At 44.0% G+C, this 13189-nt stretch overlaps 1 protein-coding gene across 3 annotated transcripts in view; it reads right to left on the reverse strand.

Annotated features, from left to right (window-relative positions):
* Positions 1–12202, reverse strand: part of SLC14A1 (solute carrier family 14 member 1 (Kidd blood group)) — a 54825-nt gene extending 42623 nt beyond the window's left edge. Inside the window, exon 1 of one of the 3 annotated variants that reach the window (XM_070736429.1) lies at positions 11984–12202. The gene's annotated coding sequence lies outside the window, so the exon portion shown is untranslated. Of the gene's footprint in view, positions 1–217; positions 306–11983 lie in introns of those variants that run through there. The other 2 variants (XM_070736426.1, XM_070736428.1) reach the window with 2 other exon arrangements.
* Positions 12203–13189: the final 987 nt, after the last annotated feature.

The following is a 13189-nucleotide window of genomic DNA, read 5'->3' on the forward strand; positions in this document are numbered from 1 at the left end:
ATCAAATCACGATGGAATCTCCCATTTCCACATTCTGGTACCAAGTGCTTTTCCCAAATTCTATTTTGTTTCTCTGGTTTTAAAAACGTTTATTTTGGTTTGGGTTTTTTTGCAATTTTCTAGTAAGGTGTGTTAAAGAAAACTTGAGCCCAAAGAAGTTGGAACTGCAGAATTTCAACCTCAAGCTGCATTAAACTAAGAGTGAACATCTTCTTACCTTCAGTAGTATCTGGTTAGGAAACTTTTGATGTCTCTGCCAAGTTTATTGCCTAAGGAGGGTGTGCAGTGTCAGTGATAGCAAAAGAGCACTGTTTCTCTTTATATACTCTGCAAAGAAAAAAAAGTCTCTGGGTCTGGGAGTTCTCTCCCTCCTCCTCCTCCTCCTCCTCCTCCTCCTCCTCCTCCTCCTCCTCCTCCTCCCCCCCTGCAGTGAATAAAGTTTGCCTGATGTGGGCTTTTTAACCAAGCTTTTCCTGCAAAAAACATATTCAACTCTTTCTCACCTCCTTTTTTTCCCTTTCTGCACTTATTTCCCCCCCCCCCTACGCAACACCAACATGTGGCTATGAAAGGATATAATAATGCACATGGGGTCTGGAGGCTATCCAACACCTTGCAAGCCTATTTGTCCAAAGTTCCAGGATTCAAAATTGATTAACTGGGGATCAGATTAAGCTATAGAAAAAAAGAAATGTCCGAAAGGAGATTGTGCAGATTAGCAATGTCCTTGCCCAGAAGGGCAAGAAATTAAAAGGAGGAGTAGATGGTTTGAGAAACTCAAAGAATGTGCAGTTTGTTGTATTTGTAGTGCTTTTTTTCTGTGGCAGTTCGAAAGGGATACAGCTTCACAGTGGTTTACTGCCCTCTATGAGTGGTTTACAATGGTTTACAGATTGTCCCTAACAATCTGGGTCCTCATTTTACTGACCTCCATTTTTGCTGACAGAGGGTTGCAGGAGGCCATCCTAGCTTAAAACACAGATTAGGAGCCCGTTTTGGCTGGCAAAGCACCCAAGCCATCACAGGTGCCCCAACACGAGGTAGCCACACCCACCCTGGTCCCCCAAGGCAAATACAACCCTGATGGTGGCCCTCAATGAAATTGAATTTGACACTCCTGGTATAGACAGATAGACAGACTGATAGATGACACATAGAGAGACAGGATAGATGATGGTTATAGATAAATAGATAGATATGCATACAGTAATGTAAATAGATAGGATAGATAAATAGATAGATAGATAGATAGATAGATAGGTAGGTAGGTAGGTAGGTAGGTAAGTTGGTAGGTAGGTAGGTAGAAAGACAGACAGACAGACTAGATGTATGATAAGTAGAATAGATAGGTAGATAGACAGATAATGTATAAGATCGGTAGGTAGACAGGCAGGTAGGTAGATAGATAGATATAGATGATAAATAGAAAGAAAGAAAGATAGATAGATAGATAGATAGATAGATAGATAGAGGATAGTAGATAGATAGATAGATAGATAGATAGATAGATAGATAGATAGATAGATAGGTGATAGACAGGCAGGCAGGCAGGCATACAGAATAGATGTATCATAAGTAGAATAGATAGGTAGATAATGTATAAGATAGGTAGGTAGGTAGGTAGGTAGGTAGGTAGATAGATAGATAGATAGATAGATAGATAGATAGATAGATAGATAGATAGATAGGCAGGCAGGCAGGCAGGCAGGCAGGCAGGCAGGCAGGCAGGCAGGCTGGTAGGCAGGCTGGTAGGCCGGCAGATAACGTATGATACATAAAATGGGTAGATGAGAGATAGGTAGGTAGGTAGATAGACAGACAGACAGACAGACAAACAGACAGATGATAGAGATATAGCAATAGTAACTTAGACTTATATATACCGCTTTATTGTGCTTTACAGTCCTATCTAAGTAGTTTACAGAATCAGCATATTGCCCCCAACAATGCAGGTCCTCTTTTTACAACCTCGGAAAGATAGAAGCCTGAGACAGTGAGGATTGAGCTCCTGGCTGTGGGCAGAGTTTGCTTGCAATACTGCATTCTAACCACCTGGGCTCCTTGAATTGAACGAGGACAAGTCTCTCTCTTTGGTTATCTCCCCAACTCCAACACAAGTGTTAAGGAGTGTGCAGAACGACCCTTGAATTATCAAAGACATGCACAAAGGAAAATGTGGGATTCCAGCAGATATCCAGGAGAATGTCAAAGGAAATACCATATTTTTGGAGTATAAGACGCTCCAGAATATAAGACGCATCTTAGTTTTTGGGGAGGAAAACAGGGAAAAGAATCTGCTTAACAAATATTCATCTGCTTAGTTTCCTTAGCCAGCACATTATTTTATCCCCCGATTAGGGCTTTAAAAATTTTTATATTCGGAGAGAGTAACAATTAAAGAGTTTGCAAAGCAGTGAGAGCTGGGAACATCCTAAGCCCCTGGAAAGAAACAGTCTCAGCAAGTAGACCGATAAAAAAACCTGCAAAGACGTAGGGTTTGTAAAACATTCTTTGCAGAGAGTAACAATGAAAGAGCTTGCAAGCTGATAAGAGCTGGGAACATGGTTAGCACCTGGTTAGGGCTGAAAAAAAAAGCTGCATTCAGAGTATAAGACACACTCAAATTATCAGCCTCTTTTAGGGAGGAAAAAGGTGCATCTTATACTCTGAAAAATACGGTAATTTTATTTTGGCTACACGTATTCCCCCATTCTCTCTATCTCCTCCCTCACATTTCCACAGCTCCAGCTAGCCTTGCTGTGGCAGCCCTGGAGATGCTCCAAAATGGCTTCAGGGCTGACGGTCATTACATTACATTACATTACATTACATTACATTACATTACATTACATTACATTACATTACATTACATTACATTACTTTATTCATTCATTCATTCATTCATTCATTCATTCATTCATTTATTTATTTATTTATTTATTAATTATTATTTATTTATTTATTTATTTATTACATTTGTATGCCGCCCCTCTCCATAGACTCGGGGCGGCTCACAACATTACCAGCAGAGTGGGTATTGACTAATCTTCCTTACTGGTTCGCAAATGTGAGTGTGCATGTTCGCCGCGGGTGGGCTTTCATTCCCAGCCCTACCGGAATAGGCTGTGAGTGCGCGCCCACCTGCGCGCGCCCACGCCCACATGGGATTCTCACGCGAGGATGAGATTTCTGGGTTTTTTTGCTTCTGTTCTGCACATAGCTTACAGCCTTAGCATCTATTCTATTCTATTCTATTCTATTCTATTCTATTCTATTCTATTCTATTCCATTCCATTCCATTCCATTCCATTCCATTCCATTCCATTCCTTTCCACTCCACTCCACTCCACTCCACTCCATTCTTCATTCCATTCCATTCCCAATAGTCTTGCTTAGCAATGCAATTTTTTGGGCTCAATTGTGCTCATAAGCCGAGAACCAACTGTGCCTGACTTAGCTGAATGGCCCACAAATGGAATCCAGACAAACCCCAATGAGAGAGGGAGGGAGGGGGGAGGGAGATAGAGAGAGAGAGAGAGAGGGAGGGAGGGAGGGAGAGAGAGAGGGAGGGAGGGAGGGAGAGAGAGGGAGGGAGGGGGGAGGGAGAGAGAGAGAGAGAGGGAGGGAGACCCTGACATAGCCTCCTCTATTTCCTCTCTATCCTGTGTCCAGTGAAGGGCTACCACATTTTTTACTACCACACAGTGGGCATAGCTTATGCATTTTGTTTCAATGTCTTTCAGTGCAAATTGGGTGCTCTGGGGTGGAGTTCCACTTTTTGCTACCCCACTGTGTTCCCCCCCGTCCGGGCAGTAGCCCACCCCTGCCTGCCTCCCTCCTGTGTCAGCAATCCCCCTGGTCCCTTTGATGATTTTATTTCTCTATCTTACACACCCAGCAACCTATGAAAATCATTCCCAACCCCTCCTCCTCCCACCTGCGAGAAATGTCCAGTGCCTATTTCGCAATCCTGTCCAGCCAAGGACGGGGCATTATGTAGCAGAACATGATGTTACTCTGGCACGTTCGGGACTCGTTAAGAATAGCCAGTAAATTCTTTCGCAGCCCCGTTGACCCACCAAGCACCGAGATGCCTTTCCTTTTCTTTTCAAACAGCTGACCTATAATTTAAAGGGAGGAGGCCCGACAGACGGTTAATAGGGAGAAGCAAGCCAGAAATTGAATGGGAAAGTGAAATTTATGAGAGTCGGTCCTCCGCTTAACCAAGGCAACGTAGCCCAAAATTTCCACTGGCTTAAGCTGAGCAGTTTTCAAGCGAGCTTCGTGCCATTTTAGGCCCATTTTTTTGCCATTTTTGAGGAAATGGCTGCAGCTGTTATGTGAAGCATGCAGTCTTTAAACCAAGACCGGGAGTCACTGCTCACAGTCACTCATGCCCTCATCACCTCGAGGCTCGACTACTGTAACGCTCTCTACATGGGGCTACCTTTGAAAAGTGTTCGGAAACTTCAGATCGTGCAGAATGCAGCTGCGAGAGCAATCATGGGCTTTCCTAAATTTGCCCATGTCACACCAACACTCCGCAGTCTGCATTGGTTGCCGATCAGTTTCCGGTCACAATTCAAAGTGTTGGTTATGACCTATAAAGCCCTTCATGGCACCGGACCAGATTACCTCAGGGACTGCCTTTTGCTACACAAATCCCAGCGACCAGTTAGGTCCCACAGAGTGGGTCTTCTCCGGGTCCTGTCAACTAAACAATGTCGCTTGGCGAGACTCTGGGGAAGAGCCTTCTCTGTGGCGGCCCCCGACCCTGTGGAACCAACTCCCCCCAGAGATTAGAATTGCCCCCACCCTCCTTGCCTTTCGTAAGCTGCTTAAAACCCACCTCTGCCGCCAGGCATGGGGAAAACTGAGATACACTTACAATTTTATGCATGGTATGTCTGTATGTATGTTTGGTTTTTATATAATGGGTTTTAACTGTTTTTAGTATTGGATTATACTGTTTTGTTACTGTTGTTAGCCGCCCCAAGTCTGCGGAGATGGGTGGCATACAAATCCAATAAATAAATAAATAAATAAATAAATAAATAAATAAATGAAGGAAGGAAGGAAGGAAGGAAGGAAGGAAGGAAGAAAGAAAGAAAGAAAGAAAGAAAGAAAGAAAGCTGGCTTTCCCCCCCATTGGCTTGGTTTGTAGGAAGCCAGATTGGAAGATTTGCAAAAGTGATCATTTGACTCTGGAAGTGTTATAAATACATGCCTGTTGCCAGTGAAGGGGTGCAAAATGTTTTACTACCCAACTGTGGGCGTGGCTTATTTTGTGGGTGTGGCTTGCTGGCCATGTGACCAGATGGGAGTGGCTTGATGATCATGTGACTGGAGAGTGGCTTAAAGGACATGTGACTGGCTTTAAGGTGGCCAACTTGATGTCACTCACGTCAAGGGTTTGGGTTAGGATGCCTGGCCTCTCCTCGCCTCAAAGAGATACAATTTCTCTCTCTATTTACTATTACTGAACATCCAAAATATACTATTTAATTCTATATATATGTGTACATACATATTACACACAGGCACACAAAATATACAATATCTACTATATAAACTGTATGTGTATGTGCACACATGCACATGAATACACAGCTCTTCTAAAATTGTACATATTCAACCTCATTTACTGTGATATGAAAAACATACCCAGAGCCCAGAAGGGGGGGAAAAAATTCAAAAATTTTCTACCTGTTTTGCACACCTGACCAAACTTTTTCTACTGGTTCTGCGTAACTGATCGTACCCATAGTAGCCCATCATTGGTTAGTGTAAACCTGTGGCTCAGCCACTTGCAATTCACCAGTTTGATTGCTGCACTTTGATTCAGCCTTCCCACAACACAATGTGCTAAGGCCAACTGCGTGGTCAATTTTAAGAGGTGTGGACCTGAACTGCCAGGATTCCCCAGCCAGAATTCCCCTGTCTTGGTTGTTATCCACAGCGCTGGCTGGAGAATTCTGGGAGTTGAAGTCCACACCTCTTAAAGTTGTCAAGAATCTCACCATCCTCAAGTATGCACACAGGCCTCACGGAAGCCTGGGACAGTGAAAAACGGCCCAACAGCGAAACCGGCAATTCAAAAAAATGTAATTCTGGTTTGCCCATTGGGTTGTTTTTCACACTCTGGGGTTTTAGGGAGCGTAATAAAATGGCACAAAAGGCAAACAGGAAATCTGTTTTTCCAAACATCCAGTTTGCCCATTGGGCAGTTTTTTGCACTCCGGGGCCTTCCCCAAGGCCAAAAATCAGCTGGCTAGTCCACGCATGCATGCTGGAGCTGAGCTAGGGCAACGGCTCATGTGCCAGCAGATATGGCTCTGCGTGCCACTTGTGGCATGTGTGCCATAGGTTTGCCATCATGGGTCTAGACCAGTGGTGGCAAACCTATGGCACGGGTGCCACAGGTGGCAGACAGAGTCATATCTGCTGGCACATGAGCTGTTGCCCTAACTCAGCTCCAGCATGCATGTGCATACCAGTCAGCTGATTTTTGGCTCGCACAAAGGCTCTGGGAGGGCATATTTGGCTTCCGGAGGGCATCCGGAGGGATGGGGAACTGGAGCCTAGGGAGGGTGAAAAATGGACCTACCGTGCGCACCAGAAGTTGGGAAATGGGCTGGTTTTGGTCTTTGGGGTGGGCAAGGGAGGCAATTTTCGCCCTCCCCAGTGATTGCGAACCTATACCATGGTTCCCACAGGTGGCACATGGAGCTATATCTGCTGGCACATGACCTGTTGCCCTAGCTCAGCTCCAACGTGCATGCGTGCGCCAGTCAGCTGATTTTTGGCTTGCAAAAGGCTCTGGTTTTTTCAAGCTCTGGGATGGCCTTTTTGGCTTCCAGAGAGCCTCCGGGGGGATGGGAGAGGGCATTTTTATTCTCCCTTGGCTTTGAGGAAGCCTGGGGAGCATGAAACATGAATCTACTGGGCCACCAGAAGTTGGGAAAGAGGCCTTTTCCGGCCTCCAGAGGACCTCTGGGGGGCAGGGGAAGCTGTTTTCGCCTCCCCAGGCATTGAATTATGGCTGTGGGCCTTCACGCATCTGCAATAGTGTGCATGCATGCTCTTTTGGCACTCAAGGAAAAAAAGGTTCACCATCACTGGTGTAGGCACTCGCGCAAGCATGATAGTATGTGTATGCGTGCTTTAGGCACCTGAGGGAAAAAAGGTTTGCCATCACTGGTCTAGATCATGGATATTAAATGCACATTGTCACAGTGACCTCACATGAGAGGGTCTTCTCCGGTTCCCGTCAACCAAACAATGTCGTTTGGTGGGACCCAGAGGAAGAGCCTTCTCTGTGGCGGCCCCGGCCCTCTGGAACCAACTCCCCCCAGAGATTAGAATTGCCCCCACCCTCCTTGCCTTTGGTAAGCTTCTTAAAAACCACCTCTGCCGCCAGGCATGTGGGAACTGAGATACACTTCCCCCTAGGCCTTTACAATTTTATGCATGGTATGTCTGTATGTATGATTGATTTTTATATAATGGACTTTTAACTGTTTTTAGTATTGGATTTTGTTATATACTGTTTTATTGCTGTTGTTAGCTGCCCCGAGTCTGCGGAGAGGGGTGGCATACAAATCCAATAAATCAAATCAAATCAAATCAAATCAAATCAAATCAAATCAAACAACTTTCCCCCCTTTGCTAAATCAGGCATAGGCATGGCCAGCGTGTGATACATCCAGCTCACAGGGTGCGAGTTTGACAGCCCTGGTCTCGACCAATGCTTCCCAACCTGTGGATAACAACTCAGTGTATTAAGACCAGCAATGGGTTTCACTAACCTTTGGTATGGGTTCGGAGATGTGTGCGCACATGCGCATATGCAGAAGCTTCTGCACATGTGTAGAGCTTACCTGATGATATCTGGCTGGAGGTGGAACCTCCAGCCACTGCTGTTACCGATACGCCTGAACTGGGGCAAACTGGTAGAAACCCACCACAAGTCCAATTATGTTGGCAGTTTTAATATGTGTGGATGTAAACTCCCAGAATTCCCCAGCCAGAATTCTTCTGTCTTTGTTGTTATCCATAGTGCTGGGAGGAGAATTCTGGAAACTGAAGTTCACACTTATTTATTTGTTTGTTTGTTTGTTTGTTTGTTTGTTTGTTCGTTCGTTCATTCATTCATTCATTCAATTTTTATGCCGCCCTTCTCCTTAGACTCAGGACGGCTTACAACATGTTAGCAACAGCACTTTTTTAAACAGAGCCAGCCTATTGCCCCCACAATCCGGGTCCTCATTTTACCCACCTCGGAAGGATGGAAGGCTGAGTCAACCTTGAGCCGGTGATGAGATTTGAACCGCTGACCTTCAGATCTACAAGTCAGCTTCAGTGGCCTGCAGTACAGCACTCTACCTGCTGCACCACCCCGGCTCATCCAGAAACATTGGCCTAGACCAGGGGTAGGCAAGGTTGTCTCTTCTATGACTTGTGGACTTCAACTCCCAGAATGCCTGAGCCAATCATGCTAGCTCAGGAATTCTGGGAGTTGAAGTCCACATGTCATAGAAGAGCCAACCTTGCCTACCCCTGGCCTAGACTAGTGGTTCTCAACCTGTAGTGCGTGGACCCCTGGGGTCCCTGCGATGTCATCACAGAGGGCCTGCAAAGGCTTGGAGCAATGTTATGATTTGAATCTTAAGTCTTGGGGTCCATGACCACGAGTCTGTCGCCACAAAGAATAAAAAAAGAGGTACAGGGTGAGGAAAAGGTTAAGAATTACCGGTCTAGACAATAGCTCTGAGATTTTTCTGTTCAGTCCTGCCCCTAACTGGGTTCACACCAAAGATGACTTCCTACCAAAGCGGTTCAATGTGCCACTCCAGTAGTGCCCCGCCAATTGCATAACTTTGGCGCAACAGCTCCAGTGCCAGTCCATGTGCGCCACCATCTTTTATTCTATGAGGGTGGCCCAGAAAGTGATGCACCACATTTTTTCTTCAACAATTATTTACTGAACACAATGAAACTTGCACACAAGAAAGAATGATGTTTCTTCTACATTCCCTATTTTTCCACGTAATCTCCCTCCTGTTCTATGGCCTTCCTCCAGCAAGACACAAGGGCGTGTATGCCCTGTCGGTACCACCACTCCTTGTTCTGGTCCCGAAGCCATTTCTGCACTATGCGAATCACCTCTAATGGCCTCACCCTCTGTGCCCAGCGACTAACCGTATTTCTGTCGACTGCAGATTCTCCATAAACTGGACACAAACGTTTGTGGATGTTCCCAACAGTTTCTTTCTCCGCAGTGAGAAATTCAATGACGACACTCTGCTTGTAACGTACGTCACTTACAGACGCCATTTCGAAACACTGATGCAGCTATGCTATCTGTCTGAAGAAAGACAAAATTTACACATGCACACCTGACAACTCAAATAATGTATATATAAAGTTTTGCATTTGTATCATTACAGTAGGCTGAGAAAAAAAATGTGGTGCATAGATTTCTGGGCGACCTTCATATTTTTTGGTAATTTTTGGCTTCCTGAGCATGCACAGAAGTAAAATAATCTCTCTGCTCATGTGCGGAAGCCAAATCATGTGAGGGGATGCGCACCGGTAGGGAACGGTAAGAGGAATCTGCCCCTGGTTCACACCTTACTTGATTCAAGCTTAACTTATGATAGACAGGCCAAATTGACCAGATCAAGTTGGTTCCTGCCAGGGTTCTTCAGAATAAAAGTGGTGGAAGGGACCATCGAAGTTTTCTAGCCCAACTCCCTGCTTAGGAAACCTGCTGTCCCACTGCTCAGGAAATCCTCTATCCGTGATGGTGAACCTATAGCTTGCTTGCCACAGGTGGCACATGGAGCCATATCGGAGGACACGTAAGACGTCGCTCTATGTCAGCTCCAGCGTGCATGCATACACTAGCCAGCTGATTTTCGGCCTTGGGGAAGACCATTTCTTCCTCTGGATGCTTCAGGGAAGCTTCCCTGAACCGTATGGAATGCAAAAAACAGCACAATGGGCAAACCGGAAGTGCATTTTCCGAACGTTCGGTTTGCCTGTTGGGCTGTTTTTTGCACACTGGGGCACACAAGGTACACACAAGGCACAGGTTAAACGCAGTCCAATTGCTCACCCAATAACTGGGAAATTGAGTCCAATTCTAAAGTCCAGAGAGTCCACACACACAACCCTGAACAGCAAAAACCACGATCTTGACAAAACAATGAATCAGATAAACTGCCATGAGGCTAAAACACCAGGCTGCACTTTTATCTGTAGCACTAATTACAGCAGCCCCACCCAACCACAGATGGCCTCATTTTCTCTTGTAATAATCCTTCAGTTGTTGTCTCCTATGCATCACTCTATGCATGCGTGGATGTGTCATTAATTCTTGTTCAGAATCCAGGGATGATACAGATGACTGATCTCCTCCTGGATTGTCTGCCAAACTCCCCTCTTCCCTGTCACTCACGCTTCCTTGGTCAGAGGAGATTTCATTGGCAGATTCTACTGGGAGCAAAACAGGCCTGCGGCATGTGGATGTCTCCCCCACCTCCACCCCCACATTCCTTGGGGCAGGAGCTGGGCCAGAGCTAACCACAACAACTGCTATCATGGTTTTACTTGATATCATCCATCTGTCATTGATGGCTTGATTTGACTGATTAAGAATAATCAAATCCGTGACGATCTTAGTGATCTCATAGCTAGATTTCCCCAGAATCCACTTCTTAAGTTCTGAGTCAAAATCTCCTTTCAGACGTAAGTAGCCACAGCAGTTTGAATGGCACCTGACCTACTCGAGTTTTGTCAACTTACAACGCCCAATGAGGCAGAAGTGTTTAAGCAGTACGTTTGAACTCTGTTCAAAAGATAAATTTTTTAAAACAAAGTTTATGGAACTTGATAAGGTTAAGCAAATAATAACATTAGCAAACTTAAATGTGTTGTGAGACAACACAAGTCTTATCTACAAATAATATCCATATCTCGTAAATAGATATGGCTCATTTCGCAACCTGTTAAGAACCGTTTGATGGATGGTTGGTAGGCCAATTCAGATTTTTAGTCAAAGTTTTCCTGAGCAAGAAATCTTGATTCGCATTCGCTGGCTGTGGAATTCTGGGATTTGAAGTCGAGATATCTTCAAGTTGCCAAGGTTGGGAAACACTGGTCTGGAGGACAGAAGGGTAAGTGGGGGACATGATCGAAACATGTGTGAAAGGGTTAAATAAGGTTCAGGAGGGAAGTTTTTTTAATAGGAAAGTGAACCCAAGAACCAGGGGGCATAATGTGAGGTCAGTTGGGGGAAAGATCAGAAGCAACGTGAGAAAATATTATTTTACTGAAAGAGTAGTAGATGCTTGGAACAAACTTCCAGCAGATGTGGTTGGTAAATCCACAGTAACTGAACTTAAACATGCCTGGGATAAACATATACCCATCCTAAGATAAAACAGAGGAAATAGTGTAAGGGCAGACTAGATAACCGGCCCCCCCCCCACTGTATATGGCTATTTTAAAAGCCCTATATGGCTTAGAACCAGACTACTTACGGGACTGCCTTCTACACCATACTTTCCAGCATCCAATAAGGGCCCACAGAGTTGGCCTTCTCCAGGTTCCATCCGCCAAACAATGCCAGTTGGCGGGGCTGTGAGGAAGGGCCTTCTCTGTGGTGGCTCAGATAGGCGGAATTAACTGCTTTCGGAGATCCGCACTATCGCCACCCTACTAGTTTTCTTGAAAGCTGTTAAGACCTTGCTTTTCTGGTGGGCTTGGGATCATGCATGACTGAGAGTATGTATGGTTTTTAAGGGGTATAAATGCATTTTTATATTGTTTTTTAATTGTTGTTGTTATTGCAACCCATATGTTTACACTGTTTTAAAAAATTATTGTTATTAGAGTCCAATTGGAGTTGGGCGGCATATACATTTCACAAACAAACAAACAAAACAAACAAAACAAACAAACAAACAAACAAACATACCTGAAATTTGTTGAACAACTGTAAAGAACTTTTATTCTAGCAAGCGGCTCTTTTTCTTTGAAGTTTGTGCATCAGGTGCTAATTAAATTGAGCTGACCTTTTTCAAATTAAGCCTGAATCCTCAGAAGTAAGGCTCGCTGAACTAAAGGAGATATTTTTAAAATCGTAATTTCAATGGCAAAGGGTAGTTTGTCCTTTAGAATCTCAAGCTGTACCAATAATGGTTGAAAATTACAGTTTAATTTAATTCCCCTTTTTAAAACGTTGTGTCTGGCTCCCTCTAGTGACAGAAAATAAAAGGGAAATAGTAGTGATGCGATTTTTTTAAAATGTTGGCTAAGGTCAGAAACGTTTTCAAAATCTCCATTGATAAATGTGTATTTTGCTATACAGTAATACTATGTAATGGAAGGATGCTAGGCATTTTTAGAAAGAAAAATCAAACATTAAAAAAATAATTCTTAGTAATGTAAGAACATGGAATTGTCCCAACTCTGGTGAATTTAGTTCTCCTTGAATTAACAAAATAACAGAGTTGGAAGGGACCTTGGAGGTCTTCTAGTCCAGCCCCCTTCTCAAGCAAAAGACCCTAAAATATTGCGCAATCTCTTCTTGAAAACCTCCAGTATTGGAGCACCCACAACTTATAGAAGCAAGTCATTCTATTGATTAATTGTTCCAACTGTCAGGAAATTTCTCCTTAGTTCTAGATTGCTTCTCTCCTTGATTAATTTCCACCCATTGCTTCTTGTTCTACCCTCAGTTACTTTGGAGAATAGCTTGACTTCCACCTCTTTCTTTCTTTCTTTCTTTCTTTCTTTCTTTCTTTCTTTCTTTCTTTCTTTCTTTCTTATTTATTTATTTATTTATTCATTTATTTATTTATTGGATTTGTATGCCGTCCCTCTCCGGAGACTCGGGGCGGCTAACAGCAACAATAAAACAGTGTACAATAGTAATCCAATACTAAAACGATTAAAAACCCATTAATATTATATAATAGACTTAATGAACTCAATCTGTATAGTCTGGAGGACAGAAGGAAAAGGGGGGACATGATCGAAACATTTAAATATGTTAAAGGGTTAAATAAGGTTCAGGAGGGAAGTGTTTTTAATAGGAAAGTGAACACAAGAACAAGGGGACACAAACTGAAGTTAGTTGGGGGAAAGATCAAAGGCAACATGAGAAAATATTATTTTACTG

This window comes from Erythrolamprus reginae, chromosome 2 (assembly GCF_031021105.1).
Source record: "Erythrolamprus reginae isolate rEryReg1 chromosome 2, rEryReg1.hap1, whole genome shotgun sequence".
NCBI classification, from domain to species: Eukaryota; Metazoa; Chordata; class Lepidosauria; order Squamata; family Dipsadidae; genus Erythrolamprus; species Erythrolamprus reginae.